Here is a 19,888-nt window from a genome sequence, read left to right on the forward strand (position 1 = left end):
CCACTAACTACATGAATACCTACTTTCAACACAGAATACCCGATCTCCTGGGCCGAAGGCCCGACTCGATACTTGGGGATCTGGACCAGCAGCGACCTACAAGAAATGTGGTCAGCAAACTATGGCAGAACTATGGACTGGATAGAAGACAGAATTAAAAGGTGGAAAAACCTGCCACTCTCCCTGGTGAGTCAAATTGCCAACACCAAAATGATCATCCTCCCTAAATTGTTGTATTTATTTGCAAATATTACAATGCCGCTACCCGCACACTTCTTTAGACGCATCAAATCAAGTATGATTGAACTAGTGTGGGCTGGTAAACAGCCACGGATAGCTTGGGAAATACTCACATTGCCATTGGCACAGGGGGGATTCTGAGCGCCAGATTTTGCACTGTACGCCTATTGAGCATAGGCCCAATTTTCTGCAACTCTGGCAGTTCCCAATACCACTCCAACCACAAGTGGCCAATGAAATAGATAAGGTAGCACCTCTACCCCTGAACACTGCACTAGATCAAGATTGCAGACTCCCACGGCAAGAAATTGACACTACTGAAACATTGAGGTGGGCATGGCACAGCCTTCGCAAAAGTGCGAAAACACACAGGCTATACGCGTCAGCCCTGCCGCTAGCACATAACCCACCGATTTCCCCGTTAATGGATAGAAACGCTCAAACTAGGGCACAACTAAACAAGATAATAACCTGCAGCGACGTATACCCGGAAGGGCAATTCTTCATGCTCCAACAAATGTGCAGCGCACCACAACACTCAGCGCTTGACACACTCTAATACTATCAGATTCTGACAGCATGTCGCGCTAGATACACCACATTCCACACTGCCCCACCATCATTGGCTGCACTGGAACATATACTAAATGTAGATTCCGCCCGCAAACTGGTGACTCGCATATATACCATCAATCAGAAAGAGTCCCCAATCGTTGTCCTCCAATCACGTAGGGCTTGGGAGGCGGGCATCAGCAAGGAAATTACAGACTAGCAGTGGAGCTTCTGCTGTGGTCAATTAGAACAGCTGTCCCCGAATTACAGATTACAACTAATACACTTTAAATAGATTCACCACATTGATCGCACTCCGATGCAATTACACTGCATGGGACTGTGGACAGAAGCAACTTGTTGGTGATTCGGGAACCACAGGGCGACATACTTACATGTGGCCTGGGAAAACCGGACTATGGCCACATTCTGGACTGAAACACTCAATCACATAGAGACTATCACCGAGCAAACACTGCAGAGAACCCCCATAGTGACATTGCTGGGATGCGTCCACAATACCCCACCCTCATCAAGAAGACTTACGGCATTACTTCTATTGTTGGCCAAAAGACAAGTGACCTTGCACTGGGGAGCAATGCTCCCCCCCAACCATAAAGGCCTGGATAAAAGCCATAACGTATTGCAGGGATCAACTGACCTGCTATTGGGAGCTTCTACCGGCACTGATCCCGCCCCAAAGATGTATGGGCCCCATTTACTAGCTGGTTCCACTCTGCCGATGTAGGTGACTTATAGGTTTACCATGTACTACATAGAGTGCTTAAAGTAAACCCATGTTGGTATTATGCGCGAGGACTTCTTTTTTTTCACAAATATTATACAATCAAATGACTTATTGCAGTAACGGAATATGTGATGTGTAGTCAAAAGGCTGGTACTTCCCTAAAATGATGGTCGTCGCTGAAAACGAGAGACTGGTAATTTCATTGTAATGGCAATAATACTGTGTACATTGCAGTAATGTTTTCTTTTTTCTTGTTCCATGTTTGCGGATAATAAAATCTTTAAAAAATATTTTTAAAAATTGTATTCATGGGGAAATTAAGTCCTCTACACAATTTTTTTCAAAATCTCCCTCTGCATCATATGTGATGAGTTGTTTTGACATAATCCCCTAGCGGCTTCCCAGCTCATTTCGGTATTATATGTGCTGGGATTCCTCCTTACTTCACAACCATAACTGGCAGACGCCAACCACTAGCCCTCATTTCTTCCACTGCTTCTCTTGGGAGAGAAGGGACAGGGAGATGGATCGCTGGTATTCTACTTTAATATGGGCTGAGTGTACGCACAATGCCACTGGAATGAGAGCAGAGATTATGCAGGCTGCAGAGTATTCTATTTAAGGGATGAGCCTTCTTCCCCCATATTTATATATAACAGGAGTAGAATGGTCTTGAAATCACCACTGGGTCATTTTCCCCCTGTAACGGTAAGCAATAAATTTACAACCGCCTCTGCTAGAAACTTACAGCTGGGTTTTTTGCAAGTGCAATCTGTACACTGTGATCTACTCCCATGGCACACTGGATTTGCAGGTTGGGGGGGAGGTCGGGGGGGAGAGTTATGGAGGAATCTTTCACTGGAAGGAAATTGAGTCTTTGGGCTATTGGTTCAATGTTTTGGGGATTAAGGGGGGCACTGTGTTTACAGAACTGCACCTCTGCTGTTCGCTTACATAATCTCCCTAAACCCCATCCTTCCATGGCCACAGTCTTGTGTGGAGTTCACTCCCCTGTTACTTTACAAACAGTGGTGAGTTCGGTGTCAAACAACAATAGTTTGGGGCAAAAGCAAGTTGTGCAAGGGAGGCAGAAGTGCATATCAATCAAGGTGGCAACCAGGACTAAATGTACAGGGTTGAAACACTGCAGACAACTGTCAAGACGAAAATGTTACCACAATTCAACGTGGCAAAGTACATAATTCTTAGACTGCAATCATTATCTCCCTATCAGTTGTCTTTTCCGCCTGAAAAAGTTCAGCTACAATCTTTCTCAATCAAAATTAGTTCAATGGCACTGTTCAAGACAAATTACTGCCATGGGATCAGTATTGGTTGTGATTCTTTTTGTCTCGTTAAGTAAATTAATTTTAGATAAATGGGTGTTTGTATGCTGTAAGGGTACGAATTAAAATACTTACTTTTATAAGGATTGGTATCCACAAATAGCAAAAACAGATGGCATTTTAGAGAGCTTAAGGCGAACACAGCAAAAACCATGATGGCAATAGTTTCACAATCTCTTGACTGAAAACAATTTAGATAACCTATTAAATGTAAATCACAAAGCTCTCCTGGCCTTACTACAGAGATGTAGTAGGCAACTTCTCTCAACATTTCTCAAAAGTAACATATGTACCTAGCAATGCCATTCATATTTGTTACTTGCTTGGCCTTTGCTTCGAAATGCAAGAAAAAAGTGCGCCCAACTCAGCAGGATGTAATAGAAGTGTTGACAAAAGCAGTAACTTGGTGTGCTGCAGCTACATAATCTTTACAGATAAAACTTCTGCTCAATGTGATATAAGCAGGTTTGCTGATACCATGGCATCAGCCCACTGTAATATTTCATTCTTTTGTTTAATTAAAAAAATTATTAATACTTTCTGAACAAGGTGCACCTAATGAAAACAAACTTAACACCTGAAAACAGCAACCAGAAACTGAAATAAGAGCAATTAGCCTTATCAATGCGTCAGCGACATTTCGTTTTAGTGACATTTAAACAGTTTGAGCTCAAAACAGTTTTTGGGTGAAATGAGCATATTAGACAGCATGTGGTGGATTTTCAAACAAATCATTACTAATGCGGAAAATAAGTGATGAGTACTGCATAATTCCTGAGTCCCTCGCTTTAGTAAATACTTACAGAAGATCATGGAAGTGGCGATTACAGTTGCACAAAGGCTACGTGGTAGCACAGTTTAGAAAGCAAGCAAAATAAAAATGTACAGCCACAGATCTCACAGTTAACTCCAAGAATGGGAGAAAGCAAGTCATATGTTAGGCTTACCTTAAGCCGAAATGCTGCTTTGAGGCTGCACAATACTTTGGTTTGTCAGGTAGGTTTTGACATGGCTTCTTCATTGGCAGCCTAGGTAGAATAAATACTGTTAGTCAACACCCTCTGGCTTTCTATCCTTGTCTTAGTTTTACCACTACTTTTACTACTGTTTTTACATATCGGTTAACAAGAGTACTATTATTCTTTGAAGCAGCAGCACTGGATGGACATGGAGTGAATTGTGTGTATGAGCTGTAAATTCTGGGGCACTCTCTGCTGCTTATCCCTTACGGTCATTAGGTCTCGCCTAGGGGGCGTATGCACCCTATATCTTCGAGATATGCTGTATCTACTCTGTGGGCTTACAGCCCACCCATCGCTTTTGATTTGTTTATTTGCATGTCCTTCACAAAGGCTTGCTTCTGTGTGGTCAATATTTGTTACATGGCACTCCTTTTTGTATGTCGACCCATCCCATGAAGCAAGCCCGTGTTACTTGTAGCCTTGCACTTTTGTGCATGTAAATTTGGTTCAGTGCATTATTTTGTTCTTTTGTTTCTGTCAGTCTTTTCGAAATGTCGACTTTTCACTGTGGCTTGGAGTTCAGCAACGATTGCCGTAGTGCTAATAAACTTACTATCGACATTTTGTTTACGTTCTGTTTTTCATCATGGTTTTATTTTGTTTTTATCAGCATGTATCTGCATAATTATTTTTTTTGTAGGCATGGGGAGAGCTGACAGAATCAAACCCAGATACCCCGTTCATAAGTCTGCAACTACGGATGTTACTTAACATCTTCTGTCCAAATATTTGCTGGCATAATCAGCCTAAACACTCTTTCAATCCGTTTGGCTGGGAGTGGCGAGATTGGTTATTTTTGGTTACATAAACAAAGTTATGACAGATCGTTTTGTGAAACATTATTTCTCTGGACTCTTAAGTGGGAACTGTGCACTATGGTTAAGCTGACGGGCATTTTTAATTAGAGACATGTCGTTGCCAACACCTCGAGGTTCAAATTAAAAGAAAAAGATTTGCTAAATTCAAACCTTGCTTAAGGTTATCCGCGGCAGACTTGTTTCACACTGTGCCCGGACGTTAAAAGTGCATTTGTGACAATTCACCTACGTTGAAAGAAAAGGGAGATCACTAAACAGACAAGGTGGGAGTGTCCTAAACATCCAGCAGACAGAGAAGAGAGAACATTCTGGCATGAAAATAAGCCAACACTAATAATAAAATTTCGTTTTGAAATGCCATAAAGGCGGTTTGAGACTGCTCACTGGACTTGCTGTGCGATATTTACTCAGCACAATGAGAGCTCTATACAACTGCTGAGTGGGCAGCATCAGAACAGACATTTCTGTTTTTTACTGTCCATGTTCACCGGTGTGTAGATTGTCACTACCACTCTCCCCTTCCCACCTCCAGCGCAAAACCACTAATGCATTTTTTTCTCATTGTTTATATTTATCTTTGCTTGTTGGTGTATGTTAACTATTTGAATTCATAACCATCCACTTCAACAACATGATGCTGTCTAAAAGGTTTCAAGAAATACAGTGTGGATGAATACTTGCTTCGCTCCCTGGCTCCCCATTAATGGGAAACGCCAGCTCGTCCATTGTTTCTTCAGAGAAATCCTTTGATAAAGGGCGCGTGAGAATGCAGATGCGGGTGATGAAGGGGAAAAATGTGTTTCTACTTCACATTATTACTCTAGAAAGGAAATACGGAGTAAATGTGTATTGAAAGTTTACTTGAGCTCTTTCAAATAAGGGGGCTTTGTTTACCACCAGCTTGCATATTTGCAATGCAAACTGGTTTAAAGTCGTACTTGTATAGCGCGGCTAATCACGCAAGAAGATATCCAGGCGCTATGCTGCAGGCATCAGTCGAAGAGCCAGGTATTGAGTTCCTTCATGATGTTGGCCAGCGAGGATGTGGTGTGAAGGGCGGAGACTGTTACAGGATTTGGCACCGAAGTGGGTTCATGTAGGCAGGTCCTTGGTCGGGGAGGGTTTTGTAGGCATGGGTCAGAAGCTTGAAATGGCATCTCTCTAAAAGGTGAACCAGTGGAGGTCCTTCGGGTACTGAGTGATGATGTCCTCTTGGGTAGGTTGAGGATCAGCCTGGCTGATACCTTGCACAAGTATAGTGGTAGTGCCTGCATAGAGTTTGGTTTCAAACATGACTTAACATCTCGTTTAGAAACAGCTTTAGGTAAACTACTCCAGCTTAGCTGACGTGTTCTTTTTGATATTTACAGTTCTGCAGTTGCCAACAGCTAATATAGGACAGTAAAATAAATTGCACTGACAAAGCGAGTAAGTTGTCACATGCCTTTTTAAGGATAGACCTATTGGCTTTGCCACTGCTTGTTTCTGCTTTATCGTGGATGTTCCAGTCATGGCCTCTTAAGGTGTAGCCACTTTCCTCCCCATCCCTTGGTCCAGGTCCTGGCTGGTGGCAGCACAATGTTTTTGGGGAGCGCCAACATTTACCAGGGATGATGCCTTCTGGTCTGCCTATATAAATTAAGCCAAGTGACATATGAAAAACAAGATCCCTTTGCATTTTATAAGTGTGGATCATCTCAACTGTTACATACATTGGATTTGCAATAATAGAGGCCAATTAGAGCAAGTGTGGATCTCCTTTAGATGATCCAAGGCATCTCTTTGGTAAAATACAATACAAAATAGGGGTGGCTACTGCCCCAGACAAACTAGGACACCCCAATCCGTTCAAGTCTCCAAAATCCTTGGTCTTTAGGTCTTGCTAGAGGGGAAAGGGTTTTCCCCATTAGCATGACCCTGGAAATTATACCTGCCTGGTGTCACACAGACAACCAAAGACAGTGCGTTTGGGAACAGGGCATGGTCTACCCTTGCCAGAAAACCTCTGGCGAAGAGAGGCTATAACTTAACCGAGTAGGTTAGGGTTTCCAAGTCTTCAATGGGACTGAAAGGCATTGGGCTTCTGAACAGCTGGCAAGGAATGTGAATATAAGCAGGAACCCCACTGCTGATTAATGAAGACCTTCATCAAGAGACATCAGAGCAGTTACTGTGGTGGTTAATAAACAGAGTACTTTCTCAACACTGACCGAGTTTGATAAACCAGAAACAGCAGAGCCGGTATGCTGAAAAAATAATCTGAAAAAGATGCAGGGCTGCGTCTAAGAGTGTTTTACCAAGAATTCCAATCAAGCACACAGTGGCGTAGCATAGGTTTCATTAGTCCTAATGCATCCCCAACCAAAAAGTTCCCCGGGTGGGCATAAAAATGCAGCCATGCTCCTTTTTTTTCTCAATATTTGATGCTTTTAGTAAGCAGAGCAGCATGCCGCGCTGCTTATTAAAAGCATCAAATATTGAAAAATACAGTTTGCCGAGATGTCTTTCATTGGAGTGGGGCGAGGCGGGGTTTGCAGAATGACCAACAGAGTTTGTTGAGCGGCACGGAGTAAAAGAACAGTGGGTCTCGACAAACTTGTTTTTTAAAATATTTTAAGTTTTTAGTAAGCAGCTAAGCATGCCGCCTGGTGTGAGCTGCTTATTAAAAGCTTGCTTACATTTGCATCGCGCTTCCTGGCTGAATGAAAACAAGCATGCGCTAATGTGCGTAGAGGCTTTCACGTTTCAATGTGACTCAGATGAAATGAGTGGTATCAACTGCTAAAACGTACGGTTCCGCAAAACACATGCTAATCACAAAACCGAGTGCCTAGACTCATAAGGAGGTTACAAATTTAGATGAACCAGTCTGGGAATCTAAAACAAATAAGCATCACAAAGGCTTACCGCCGCTCTGTAGTATCTCTCCGTTCAAAGTGCGACAGGAGTGTTAATTAATGCAGCTTAAATAGACCGTATGGAGCCGAGTGACACAAGCATACATGCCACCATGCATGTCTTAGGTCAATCAGTCATGGAAACTTGTATAAAATTTAGGCAAACGCCATATATATTCCCCGCGTTCTGACTTCTGAAAATCACCGTTGCGGCCCGGGGAGGCGAAACCAGGTAGTCAGGCATCCTTGCCCGTGACATGGGAGGGGCCTGTGACGCAGCCGGAAGAGGCTGGTGTGGCTCGATCATGCGGGGCTCCCATGAGGAAGAGAGAGCCCCGCGGTAGCGGTGGAAGTCCTGAGAAGTTCAAGGTCCCAGGAGGGGGCCCGGGTGAAGTGGATGAGGTCCTCCACAAGAAGATCTGCAGCAGGTTCTTCCGATTTTTCAGGGACCCCAATAATACGTACATTATTGCGTCTGGCCCGACTTTCAAAATCCTCCAGCCGACGAGCAAAGAGATCATTGAAAGATCGTAGGTTGCGAACTTCCGTTTGTAAATCGGACACATCAGTCGTAAGGCTGGAGGTCTTCAAATCTAAGGATTTGACCTTTTCGTTAGTCTTTGATAAGTCCACCCTGATCAAATTGACGTCGATTGCCACAGTGTCAAGCTTGAGGGCCAGAGCCTCATACTGCTGGCCAATTGAGGTCTTCATGCTAGCAATGGCGCCCATGACATCCTGTAGAGTCAAATCATCCGCCGCGGCTGAGCCGTCACCCGCCTCTTCCATAGACCTACTCGCCCCACCGGGGGACCCCTTAGGATGGGTATAGCGATCCATAACATTCGATTGAATGGTACCCCCCGGTGAATGGCCTTGGTCTTTCGTTTCTCGCTATCGGGTTTGCCCGCCATAGTGGGTGTTGCTCCCCGGAGGGGCCTTCGGGACCTGGTAAAAATGGCTCCACACGATTCTCCCACCGGGATCTCCAACAGTGAATTTCAGCAGGATAGCACCACAACCAAAAACACTCAGCAGTTTGCACACGGCGAAGTTGCGGGGTCCGGCTGCGTCCCGGGCTACCAGAGCGGTCTTGATGTAGGAGGAGGCCTAGGAACCAAAAACGAAACCGAAAGTGAACTCCAAGGTTGTGAACAGAGCCCCGCGGGCCGTTGTTGTTCAACTACTGCCTGGGCATCATGATGACTAGAGCCCCGGGCAGCTCCATGGAGCAGGCCACAAAAGTTCAAAAGTATCGTAGTTACGGTTCCCGGAGCCCAAATCGATTTTTGAAAACAGCTATTATATCAGCTGGGTTGCGTCTTCAATAACCCGTTTCCGTGTTCAGGATAAAATTCAGGATAGATGCGGGAGGTGGCGAGGGTCTCGGGAGCCCTGTGCTCACGCGGCCATCTCGGATGCGCGCGAAGGAAGCTCCTCCTCCTAAAATTCTTTTTAGAATTAATACTTAAATAAAAGCTATTGTAATTTATAATGGCAATAGCTTAAACTTTTGTAAATAACTTTTTTGAAGATTATGTTCAGTATATTTTATTGTGACGAAAATCCAAGAACAGAAGTGAAATATTAACATCTTTTTGTGACATTTGTAATAAAGCTTGAAACATTGAGAGAACATATTTAAACCAGTTGTTGAATGGTTGCACAGATTGATGCTGTGGTGGCGACGAGTGATGTTGTGGCGTTCAGTGATGCTGTGGTAGCGCATAGTGATGTTGTGGTACCCCCGAGTGATGTTGTGGTACCCCCGAGTGATGTTGTGGTACCCCTGAGTGATGTTGTGGTACCCCCGAGTGATGTTGTGGTACCCCTGAGTGATGTTGTGGTACCCCTGAGTGATGCTGTGGTGGTGCGGAGTGATGCGATAGATAGATAGAGTGAGGGAGGGCGATAGATAGATAGAGTGAGGGAGGGCGATAGATAGATAGAGTGAGGGAGGGCGATAGATAGAGTGAGGGAGGGCGATACATAGAGTGAGGGAGGGCGATAGATAGAGTGAGAGCGATAGATAGAGTGAGGGCGATAGATAGAGTGAGGGCGATAGATAGAGTGAGGGCGATAGATAGAGTGAGGGCGATAGATAGAGTGAGGGCGATAGATAGAGTGAGGGCGATAGATAGATGGCTTAGGCTCGACCTAAAAACATAAATTTCTGCCCATTTCCTAACATACCTAGTCCCTGTCAGACCTGGTCAGAGCTCTCATTCAGGCACACAGGCCGAGAAAGATAAAAGACGACAAATTAACTCCATGTGTAGGAAGCCCAACATGACAACCATAAAAGCCACAAGGGAAACATTTGGGTCTTGCTGCCCGCCCCTCCCCCTCGACTACTGTTGTAGATCCGGTTTCAGGCTGAGAGATAAGGAGATGGGGGAGGATTGGAAGAAGCTGTTTGAGGGGAGCGTGCGTGCTGCGGAGCATGTTTCCACCACTGACTAGTGTAAGAACATAAAACATTACCGCCCTGACCTGCAATAAAAGAACACCCATGAAGCCTATGCTGCTTTAGTGATTGGTTTCTTGGCTGATGCCGCCCACAACAAGCCAAAACCGGCAACATCATAAAATGTTCCCAAATCAGTCTGCTCAGTGAGACCAATGGAGCAGGGCCTCAGTGCGCTGATAAAATGCTATCATTTAAGTTACCCGGTAATTTTCACGTTGGTAAGTGCAAAATAAACTATTATTTCCTCAACAAAATTCCGGATTAGGATAAATACTATTCAGATTTCAAACCTAGGGTATTTTTGGAAAGCACTGGCCACAGATTTCTTGCATAGGTATCCTATCCAGTCACCACGATTCCTTCTGCCCTTCCAAGTAGTATGAAAATGCATTTACGTTTACCACTGCAGCTATCACGCTAAATTTTAAAGAAACTAAACTATACGTAAAATCTGTTTTCTAATACATTAACTAGGAGTTTTATATTAGAAAAAATTAGCAAGGCCATTGTTCCCTTTTTTTACCAAATTTCTTCAATCACTTTTTTGTGTGTTTTGAGACGGTGAATAGTTGCTGTCTGTCGCAGACCATTTGTTTATTTATTCAGCAGTATGCTTTCCTCTAACAACCAACGAGGTCAGCTACTGTACACGCACTCTGTATGCTTTGCGGGCCCGCCCCCGCATAGTTTACGGAGTTGGCGCTCCGGACTCAAGAGCTGTAAGGCCCCCAGCGCAAGTGCAGTGGTGGAGGGGGCCCTTGCAACCCACCACCACGCCAGGCTATTGCTCGACCACTGGCTGGGGGGCCCACCGAACCCTGATTGTTGCCGTTATCCCAAGTGATACAGCGGCCCAGAAGCCAATTTCCTTCCCTGCACTAAGGCCCATGGCGTACTGGCGAAGACACTGCCACCGAGGGGGCATCCCTCCAAAAGCAGTAAGTTCTTGACGCCGATCAGCTTTAAAACTCTCACATTTTGCCGCACACAAGGAAATGGCCCCTCATGTGCACGAGATCAAACAATTCGGCCAAGCGGAGAAGCCGCTGTTACACCACGGTTCTGCCCAATATCTCACAGTTTGGCCAATGGGTACAGGATATAGCGTACCGACCAGAGCTGCCTATTTGGGAACAGAGTTCGAATCTCGGCACCGGCTCCACATGTGTGAATCTGGCCAAACCACTTAATCTCCCTGTGCCTACACAAAAAACAAAATATGAATGTGTCCGAAACGCGAACATGCCGGGCTCTGCAGCTCAGGCTCGGCGGGTGGACGGGCGCCACATCAGCAGTGTGTGCGTGTGTCCTATCAGGCCCTGATGCCCTGCAGAGTCCCCTGGCAGGGCGGCACGGAGGCCCCTTGGTGCCCCTGCCCTGCAGTGTTCAGCTGGCCCAGGTTGCTCATGAAGGTGCTGCCCCCGCGCTGCCCTGTGCGGCTGGAGTAGTTGCATTTGTACTGGGGGCTTTTGCTGTAGCTGTAGGCCGGGTAGGTATTGTAGGAGTAGGGGATACCACCCACGGTGTAGGCTGTGCTGTAGCTCTGAGAGCCTCAGAGGCAGGGCTTGTCATCCCGCACCAGCACTGGTACGGCAATCACAATGCCATGACAGAAATTGCATTTTTGAGCTAGGTGTATTTACCCTGGGAGGGAGAGAATATTGTTCCTCAAGCTCAAATGGAGAAAATGAAAACGCACGCCCCAAAAAAATGCTCGCCAGTGGCAAATGGGGACCGGATATAGAGTACCGGCCAGAGCTGCCTATTTGGGAACAGAGTTAGAATCTCGGCGCCGACTCCACATGTGTGATTTTGGCCAAACCACTTAATCTCCCTGTGCCTACACAAAAAAAACAACGAGGTTGAGAATCCAAAATAAATATTTAAAAAAAAAAAAGGTATGATGGATGGTGGTGGAGAAAGAGATGGTGACTAAGATAGACCCGATAGTGAAAACTAAAGAGTGTGAAAAATGTTAGATTAAAAAGCAACAAATGACGAAAAATGGGGACCGGATATAGTGTACCAACCAGAGCTGCCTATTTGGGAACCGAGTTAGAATCTCGGCGCCGGCTAAACATGTGTGATTCTGGACAAACCACTTAATCTTCCTGTGCCTACTCAAACAAGTGGTGGCACAATGTGGCTTCAGGTCAATTAGCCAGCAAAGCGTTGCCACAGCAATGGAAAACGTAAGTCCAGTTTTAGTACTTTGCCTACACCAACAGAGCACATTAGACAAATCAACTGGCACCATCACGCATACAATAAATGTACTGTTGTGAACTCTGCTCCTTAATACATCACCCTTTATCACCCTTTTCTGACTCCATCATGTCAACTCCCCCACCCCCAATTAATTTGTGGGTGTCTGGAGTAACTGTTTTCCATTTATAGCACTAAGTGTACCGCTAAAAGTGAAGTCTTGTGTGATAAGACAGGGACGTAACCTAAAGCATAACACACCGTGGGATGGTAATCGGGCATATTGTGTTAAGCTGCAAGAGGCCTGGGGTAGGCATAGATATTACATGAAAATATAAGTCTAACACGGGGAAAAACACTCACAATGCCTCCCCCCCCCCCCCAACACATCGGTCCCAGTCCTGCTCTGGATGCGGTGCCTCGGGTGATTGCTCTGCCCGCCGACGACGGGAGCCACAGATAACAGCTCCGCCCGCCTCCTACCTCCGTTGCTGCTTTCCGTGGCTACAGCGCCAGCGCAGAAGGGAGCATATGAATGTGGAGCAGAAGCTATGGGCTATGCCGGGCCCCATACATGCTGTGCCACTGGACCTGCGGGGAGGCAAAGGAAACGAGTTAAAGTCGCGACACAGATTGCTTCCAAGATTAACCCACTGTATCCTACTGTATCGTGACTACCATCTGGTTCCAATGACCCGACCGGAACTGTGACATCACTGGGCGCATTCATCTCCAGCAGCCTTCAGCAAAGAGTGAGGCAGCTCATTGTTGATCCTGACCCGAGGGTTTAGTAGTGATGGGATAGTAATTAAAAAACAAGCATTGTAAACAAGTTATAAGAGGATGTTAAAACAGGAAGCTCGTCGGGCGTCGTGTTGACAAACACAAAACAAGCTCTTGGCATTGCTGTGGGGAGGTGGGAGGAGAAATGTGAGACACGGCCTGGCGGCCGTGAAAAGTGTAAAGCAGTGGGCGGGGGAGCGGATCCCTATGAAGTGAAGCTCTCGGAGGCAGGCGGCTGGGAGCAAATGGTAAAAAGCGCGTGCATGTGCACATGCACTCGACGTAATCCGCGATGGTTTCAGAGCTTGGATGAGCCTCTAAACTCTCGTCCTATTATCGCTTGCGCGATTAATAGGACGAGACCTAAAAAGTACATAAAACAAGCATTTGCAATGCAATAGGTCTCGCATTAGGAAAGTTTGAGCATTGGTATTGCGAATTACATTTTTTTTATTTATGTGTTGGTTGTGAAAATAGCTATAGTAATAGCTAAAGTAATAGCTTTGTCATTTACAATGCCAATAGTTTTAACTTTCACAAATGTGACACCTATAGCATTTGCAATGCAATATGTGTTGTATTTTCACGAAAATCCAAGAACAGAAGTGAAATATTAACATTTTTTTGTGACATTTATAAGACAGACGTTATTGTTGTTCGAGTACTTTACGGTGGTGTTTGGATTCCTGTAAATCCCCAGTGTTGCAGGGTGCTTAAGAATTTTGTGATCACAGTGGTACTGCTTTTCCAGCGAGACCCAAAAAGCAGGTAGAGAACTCACAGCTCAGGGTAAAGACAGCATAGAAGGAGCCAGCCTCTACATTGCCCACATGAGGGAGGGAACTACGTGTGCAGGACACAATGCGCTTACATTCTACAATGGAACTGGTGCTCAGAAGCAGCCTCTTCCCTAAGACGCCGGGCGCACTACACACACAAACACAACAGGTGACAGGACAGGATTTGTCTATAGGAGTTGAAGCGATTGATATATTTACTAACGGAAAAGACAACATGTCAATAATGTGCGCTGCCAACAGCAGTGAGTGACGCGGGGAGCATGCACCACTTGGGCCACTTATACCAAAGGTTGCTGAGAGATTGTGCTGTCCGTACCCAAAGAGTGGGTTCTGATTTCTAACATGCACTCTTGCCCTGAACCCCGTCCCCACTCTGGAATAGGGACATGGAAAGTGCACGAAGAAAACACACACATCACTACATGGTACTTTGACCTGGCCTGGGACAAGTTGAGATTTTAGAACCAAAAAACAAAGTAATAAAAAAATAATAGTAAAACAACGATGGTGGAAAGAAAACTTACTACACGGGGGAAGTTTAAAGTCCTGATCTTGACAGAACATACCTGTCCGCTGCCTCCTGTTGCTTGGCGCGCTCCCCGGCACCATGCCGCCTCCTCGCCCTTCGTCCCTGGGGCTGAGCACCCCGGGCCGCAGGGCCCCGCCGATGATGCGCTCCTTCATCTCGAGGGACAGCAGCCGGCCCTTGTACATCCACTTCTGCATCTTCCTCACCGTCACCCCAGAGGCCCGGAGGGGGCCATCTGGCCAGCTGCCCATCCCTGAGGGGCTGTGATCGGGGTCTCCAAGCCCCCCCAGCCACTCTTTGTCCACACGTGATGGATGGCCAGCCCCGCTAGCTGCACGCCCCCAGCGCACTGCCTGCTCCTCGGCAGCTGGACACTGGGAGTCCTCCTCCTCCTCCTCCTCCTCCTCCTCCTCACTGTCCGGCCCACCTCCACATTCCTGCCTGTCCCTCGGGCGGGGGGGCAGAGGGCCATACTGGATGCCGCTGTCACTGAGGGACCTGTGAAGCGGCGGCAGGGCCCCCTCCCTGCCCAGGGTCTCCTCACTTTTGCTCCAGTGGTGGCGGCGCGGAGGGAGGGCCCCTGAGGCTGGGGCCGCAGACTCGCTGTCCGATGCCTACTGGGGGCTGGCCTCGCCGGACGAGCAGTGCGCCCGGGGGGAGGACTGGGTGCAGATGCTGTCCTGGGAGGGAGTGCTCGAGGGGAGGGGGCTCCGCCGCTCCACGGGCAGGTCGTGCATGGCGTGGATCGGCAGGTAGTACGCCTCCTGCAGCTGGCTCCGCAGGCGGTCCGTCTCTTGGGAGACCCCGGCGCTGCCTTTGCCAGCGGGGTCTCCATTCCTCGCGGGGGGCGTCCTGTCCCCCCCTGGACACCTGACAGCTCGGGCGGCTCATAGAAGGGCAGGCAGTCGTTGTCGTAGTAATCGTCGTCCTCGCTGTCCAGCGAGTGCTGGCTGCTTCGGTAGCTCTGCTGCAAGCTGGCATAGAGGTGGCGAGCCTGGACCGGGTGGGCAGTGGCCAACTCTGACACGATGTCCCTGGCCTGCTGCCACTGCTGCTGTGGGCAGTTCTGGACCCTGGTGAACCCTTTCTGGCGGGAGAGGAGCAGCTTCCCCTCCTGAAACGCCTGGTCAGGGCACTGGGCGCTGTCCACTGGCAGGGTCTGGAAAGTGGCCACCTTGGAGTGACTGCAGAGCTGGGCATGCCCGGGGGCTGGAGGCAGGGCAGTGGGGCTCAGTGTGTCGTAAGTGTGAGGGGATCTGGTCACACCGTGGTCTTCGTGTGTAACGACCACGACAGGGAGGCAGCGGCTATGAGACACGCTCTGTGGAGGGGGAGGGGCGAGCAAGACAGAGGCAGAGCGAGCCAGCGAGGAGGAGTCATGTGTGTCCGCCATTGTTTAGCATTAATGGCGTGCCGCCCAGAAGAAAAGCAACGCCGGGCAGCCTGTGTTTCAGATTAGGAGTGCTGCGCCTTTAAAAAAAAATACACTCCATCGCAAGTTAAACAAGCTACTAACAAGACAGTTCGCCTGTTTCAAATTTCGTCCTGGATGACGCTAGAAGCTCAACCCGCTCCCGCTGCCCGTCCCTGAAGTGTTGTGTACCTGGGTCTGCTGTCCTCAGCACCCCTCGGCTCCCGCACCCGGCGCACGTTCATGCTGGCATTACCGAGGCTCGGCGTCTCGGATTTGACCTCGTGAGCGCGACTCTGCCATGCGCTTAGGAAAACGAAACCTAAGAGCCACATGCGCGCTCACGAGGTCAAATCCGAGAGCCACGACGGAAAGCGCGTGCACCTCCCCAGTCCCAGCGCGTGCACCCCCCATTTACAAATACTAAAAGTATACTAAAGTATACACGAGGTCGGTTCGCTACGCTCGACCTAAAAAGCAGATTTGATGTTTGGTACGCATGCAAAATCTCCTGACCATTAAGTAACAAGCCTCATAAAACTGAATATGTTAAAAACACATGCAGGTCTACATACCTGAATAATCTATTTTATCTAACTGTGATGCCCTTGACCAATAAATGGGTCTCAAACTGTGTTATCTTAGGTAAATATTTTATTTCCCCAGTTTGTATGTTTTTAAATTGTCACATGAGAGAGAACACCTTCAAATATGCGATTTGAGCATGTTTGCTGTGATTATTTTTTTATTCATATATTAGACCAAATTTTTGCTCCACGAGTAATAAGAACATAGCCCACATACAGTATATATGTGACTAGACTTGCCTTTAAGTTCAATAATATTATTGTCGTCAACGTTGGGGTAGGAATGTTTCTCAGTTCATGTATTAAAACTCACTTTTAATAATGATTACTAAAGCATGACGTGGTAGCGCACTGCCATTTACCAAACAGCGCATTTTCCATTGAAATGGCCACAAACATTCCCAACTACATGCAGGGTTTCAGCAAATAGTTATAATTTGCACATCACAAAGTGTTCTAATTTGTTTAGATCCTATTAAATCGTTGTTTCCATCACACTTCCGAATTAAAGAAAATGCGACGATATACATTGTGAAATATTTGAACAGTTAATTTACAAGCGATTTAAATGTTGTGTATTCAAAAAACTGACATCCTATAGTTTTTCATTTTACACACAAGCACTCCAGCACTATTCTGTAACTGTGCATCAAAAGGATAAGTAAACACCAATCTCCAGGATAAAATAAGCAGAAATTTTAAGAAGACATAAGCTGACATTTGACCTCGGTCTTTAAACGCACACCAAATATGACAAGATAGAAAAAAAGATTTTAAAACATCTTACTCATTCACTTTCTGAATGGGCACAACACCGGTTATCCTGCTCGAGCTCTCTCCTCAGAACGAGCCAGGCCTTAAAAATAGCTCTCCCTGATCAAATCCGACTTGTCATAGCGAGTGGGTGAGATTTTTTTTAGACCCGAGTAAACCACGTAATAAAGAACATCTATAAGCAAGATGCATAACTGTCATTTTGCCAAAAAGTTAAACAAGGTGCCATCCATATTGTTCCTCTCATAAAAGACGCTGAGTACGAGTCAGAAAAATGCCTTCTTCATGTCTATATTTCTTGGGAGTTAGGCAGATTCACCTATTCGGTGCATTTCTTGTAACAATGCTAATCGTATATCACGGCAATACAAATAGCATAATTCCACTTTAACATAATCCCTGTGTAAGTTCCACACCATCAACCAAAGTGATCACCTAATATTTGTTCAATCTCTACGTCTCACCTCTAACGGAGATTGCAGAAAAATGTGGAATTATGGTTGTGTCCTATGATGATGACACTCAACTGGTTGTCTCCCTTACACAGGCACAGGATACAGCTGCCTCCAATTTCAGGGCATGTATGCAAGAACTGGCGCTGTGGATGGCTAATAACTGCCTGAAATTGAATGGCAATAACATCAAGGTGCTTGTGATAGGGAAAACTCCATCAGTGTGGTCATCGGCGTGGTGGCCCCAGAGTTTGGGACCTACCCCTGTGCCCTGTGAACAGGCTAAGAACCTTGGGGTCTGGCTGGACACCAAGCGCTCTTTTGAGCAGCATAACAGGCGGGTGGCAGGCGCCTGTTTTGGAGTCTTGCGGGGTCTTCGGAAAACCTTGGATGTGCTGCCTATTGCAGCCAGGAAGAGACCATGGTGCAGGCTCTGATTACATCGCCCAGGATTACGGTAATATACTGTACCTGGGCGCTACTGCTAAGTGCGTGCAGAGACTACAAGGTGTCCAGAACGCGGCAGCTCGCTTGGTTCTTATGCTTCCGAGAAGAGTCTCCTCGAAGAGGGCTCAGGCTTCCCTTCATCGGCTGCTAGTTAAGGAGAGAGTTGTGTTCAATGCTTTGTGCATGTGCCATCGGATCATAAGAAGGATTGGCACTTCATACTTGTTTGATTTACTCACTCTCTACTCACTAACACAGCAACTCAGATCAAGTGGTACGGATCAGGTGTGTGTCCCGATCATCAAGAGAGCTAGGATGGGTGGCCGTTCCGTTATATGGCCGCAAAGCAGCGGAACAAGCTTCCACAGAGCCTGCAGCTGGAGGACTCAAAAGCTGTTTTCCGTAAAAAGCTGAAAACGTATTTATTCCCCTCTGTATAGCCCCTTTCTTTTAGGTTAAGTTGTTAAGCAGCCGAGCGTAGAATGTGCCGTAGCGCAGGGACACATTGGCCTAGTGTAACCAGGCGCTTCATAAATGTGACTATTATGTATGTTTAATGTTAAATATGGCTCTCATAGATAGCCTCTATCGTTTATCTTACTTTCTAAATCTGATAACTGATTGATATGACGTAGCAACAGCGGATAAAAAAAGAAGAAAAAAAATCGCTACTCACTGCTGCTACATCGCAAAAGCCTTGCATGCAAGGCTGACAGTGCTCTCAGAGCCTGTCAGCTCAGCTGTGCCCATCTGCTTTAACAGAAAGCTGAGAGCATAGCTAGAGGAGGGGGAAAAGGCAGGGAGAAGGTGCTGGTCAAGGATGGCAACTAAGGTATTTTTGTTGTTTTACCTTTGGGATAGAGATATATGTCCTCTGTTTTGTATGGCTCCTACATTACTCCTACAAATGAACGGCAGTTGAAAGCAGAGGCAGACTATTCGGGAGTCATACATAACAAAATTATAGATGGGTAAAAAGCAAATTACTGGGATGTTTTTCACCTAGGGTTCTGAGGGACATCATAAACAACTCAAACTACGCTTTTGTTCTCTATTTGATGTCACTCGGAACCACGATGAAAAAAACCTGTAAATAACTGCTACCTAATAATGAGGACTTGTGACACACCCAATTGCCTATTATAAAGTCTAACGCCTACGGGCATTTGTTCACGCTCTATAAATTGCAAAAATAAATAAAGTGATTTAGACTGTTAACTGCAATAACTTATTACTGTTAAGCTCGGACGTCGTAATGCCTGATGTAAGATGTATACAGGAAAGGTATGTCACAGAACACAATTAAAGTAGCTGTACAAATTAAGCATTGATTTTCTTCTTCTGCTCTATTTTTCTAGCTGTACAGCGACAAGTAGAAAGGAGCCATTTATGCGGAGTTCCATAACCTTATGAAGGAACTTTGCCTTCAGTCTTGTACCTTTATATGGTTATAGAACTACTTGGCAAGTTGCAATATCCTTATGCTGTATGGCAAGGGGTACTTTATATCACTTACAATTGTTAGTGAACAAAAAATATACTGTCTTTTGGTGCAAGTCTGCCATATCAAACCCAAACAGTCCTCTAGTACTTGTAGGAATCAATACAACACAAACCAATCCCTCACTTCAGTTCTAAAGAAACTGACGGCCACCCAAACAACGGAGGAAATTTCTAATCAGCGATGTATGTAACCATACATAGCCATCTCAACTCTCCCTTCCCTACCTAACACCTTTAACAGTCCAATACTATCTTCAAGGTGCGAGAGGACGAGAAGAGGGGATTAAAGCACCTATGCAGTCTA

General features: G+C 46.2%; 1 protein-coding gene across 1 annotated transcript in view; it reads right to left on the minus strand.

The window, feature by feature from the left end:
• PRPF39 (pre-mRNA processing factor 39) overlaps positions 1-19,888 on the minus strand; it is a 464,264-nt gene that overhangs the window by 428,193 nt on the left and 16,183 nt on the right. Inside the window, exon 2 of the mRNA XM_078659680.1 lies at positions 3,834-3,914. The gene's annotated coding sequence lies outside the window, so the exon portion shown is untranslated. The remainder of the gene's footprint in view (positions 1-3,833; positions 3,915-19,888) is intronic.

This window comes from Lissotriton helveticus, chromosome 9, assembly GCF_964261635.1.
Source record: "Lissotriton helveticus chromosome 9, aLisHel1.1, whole genome shotgun sequence".
Classification (NCBI taxonomy): domain Eukaryota; kingdom Metazoa; phylum Chordata; class Amphibia; order Caudata; family Salamandridae; genus Lissotriton; species Lissotriton helveticus.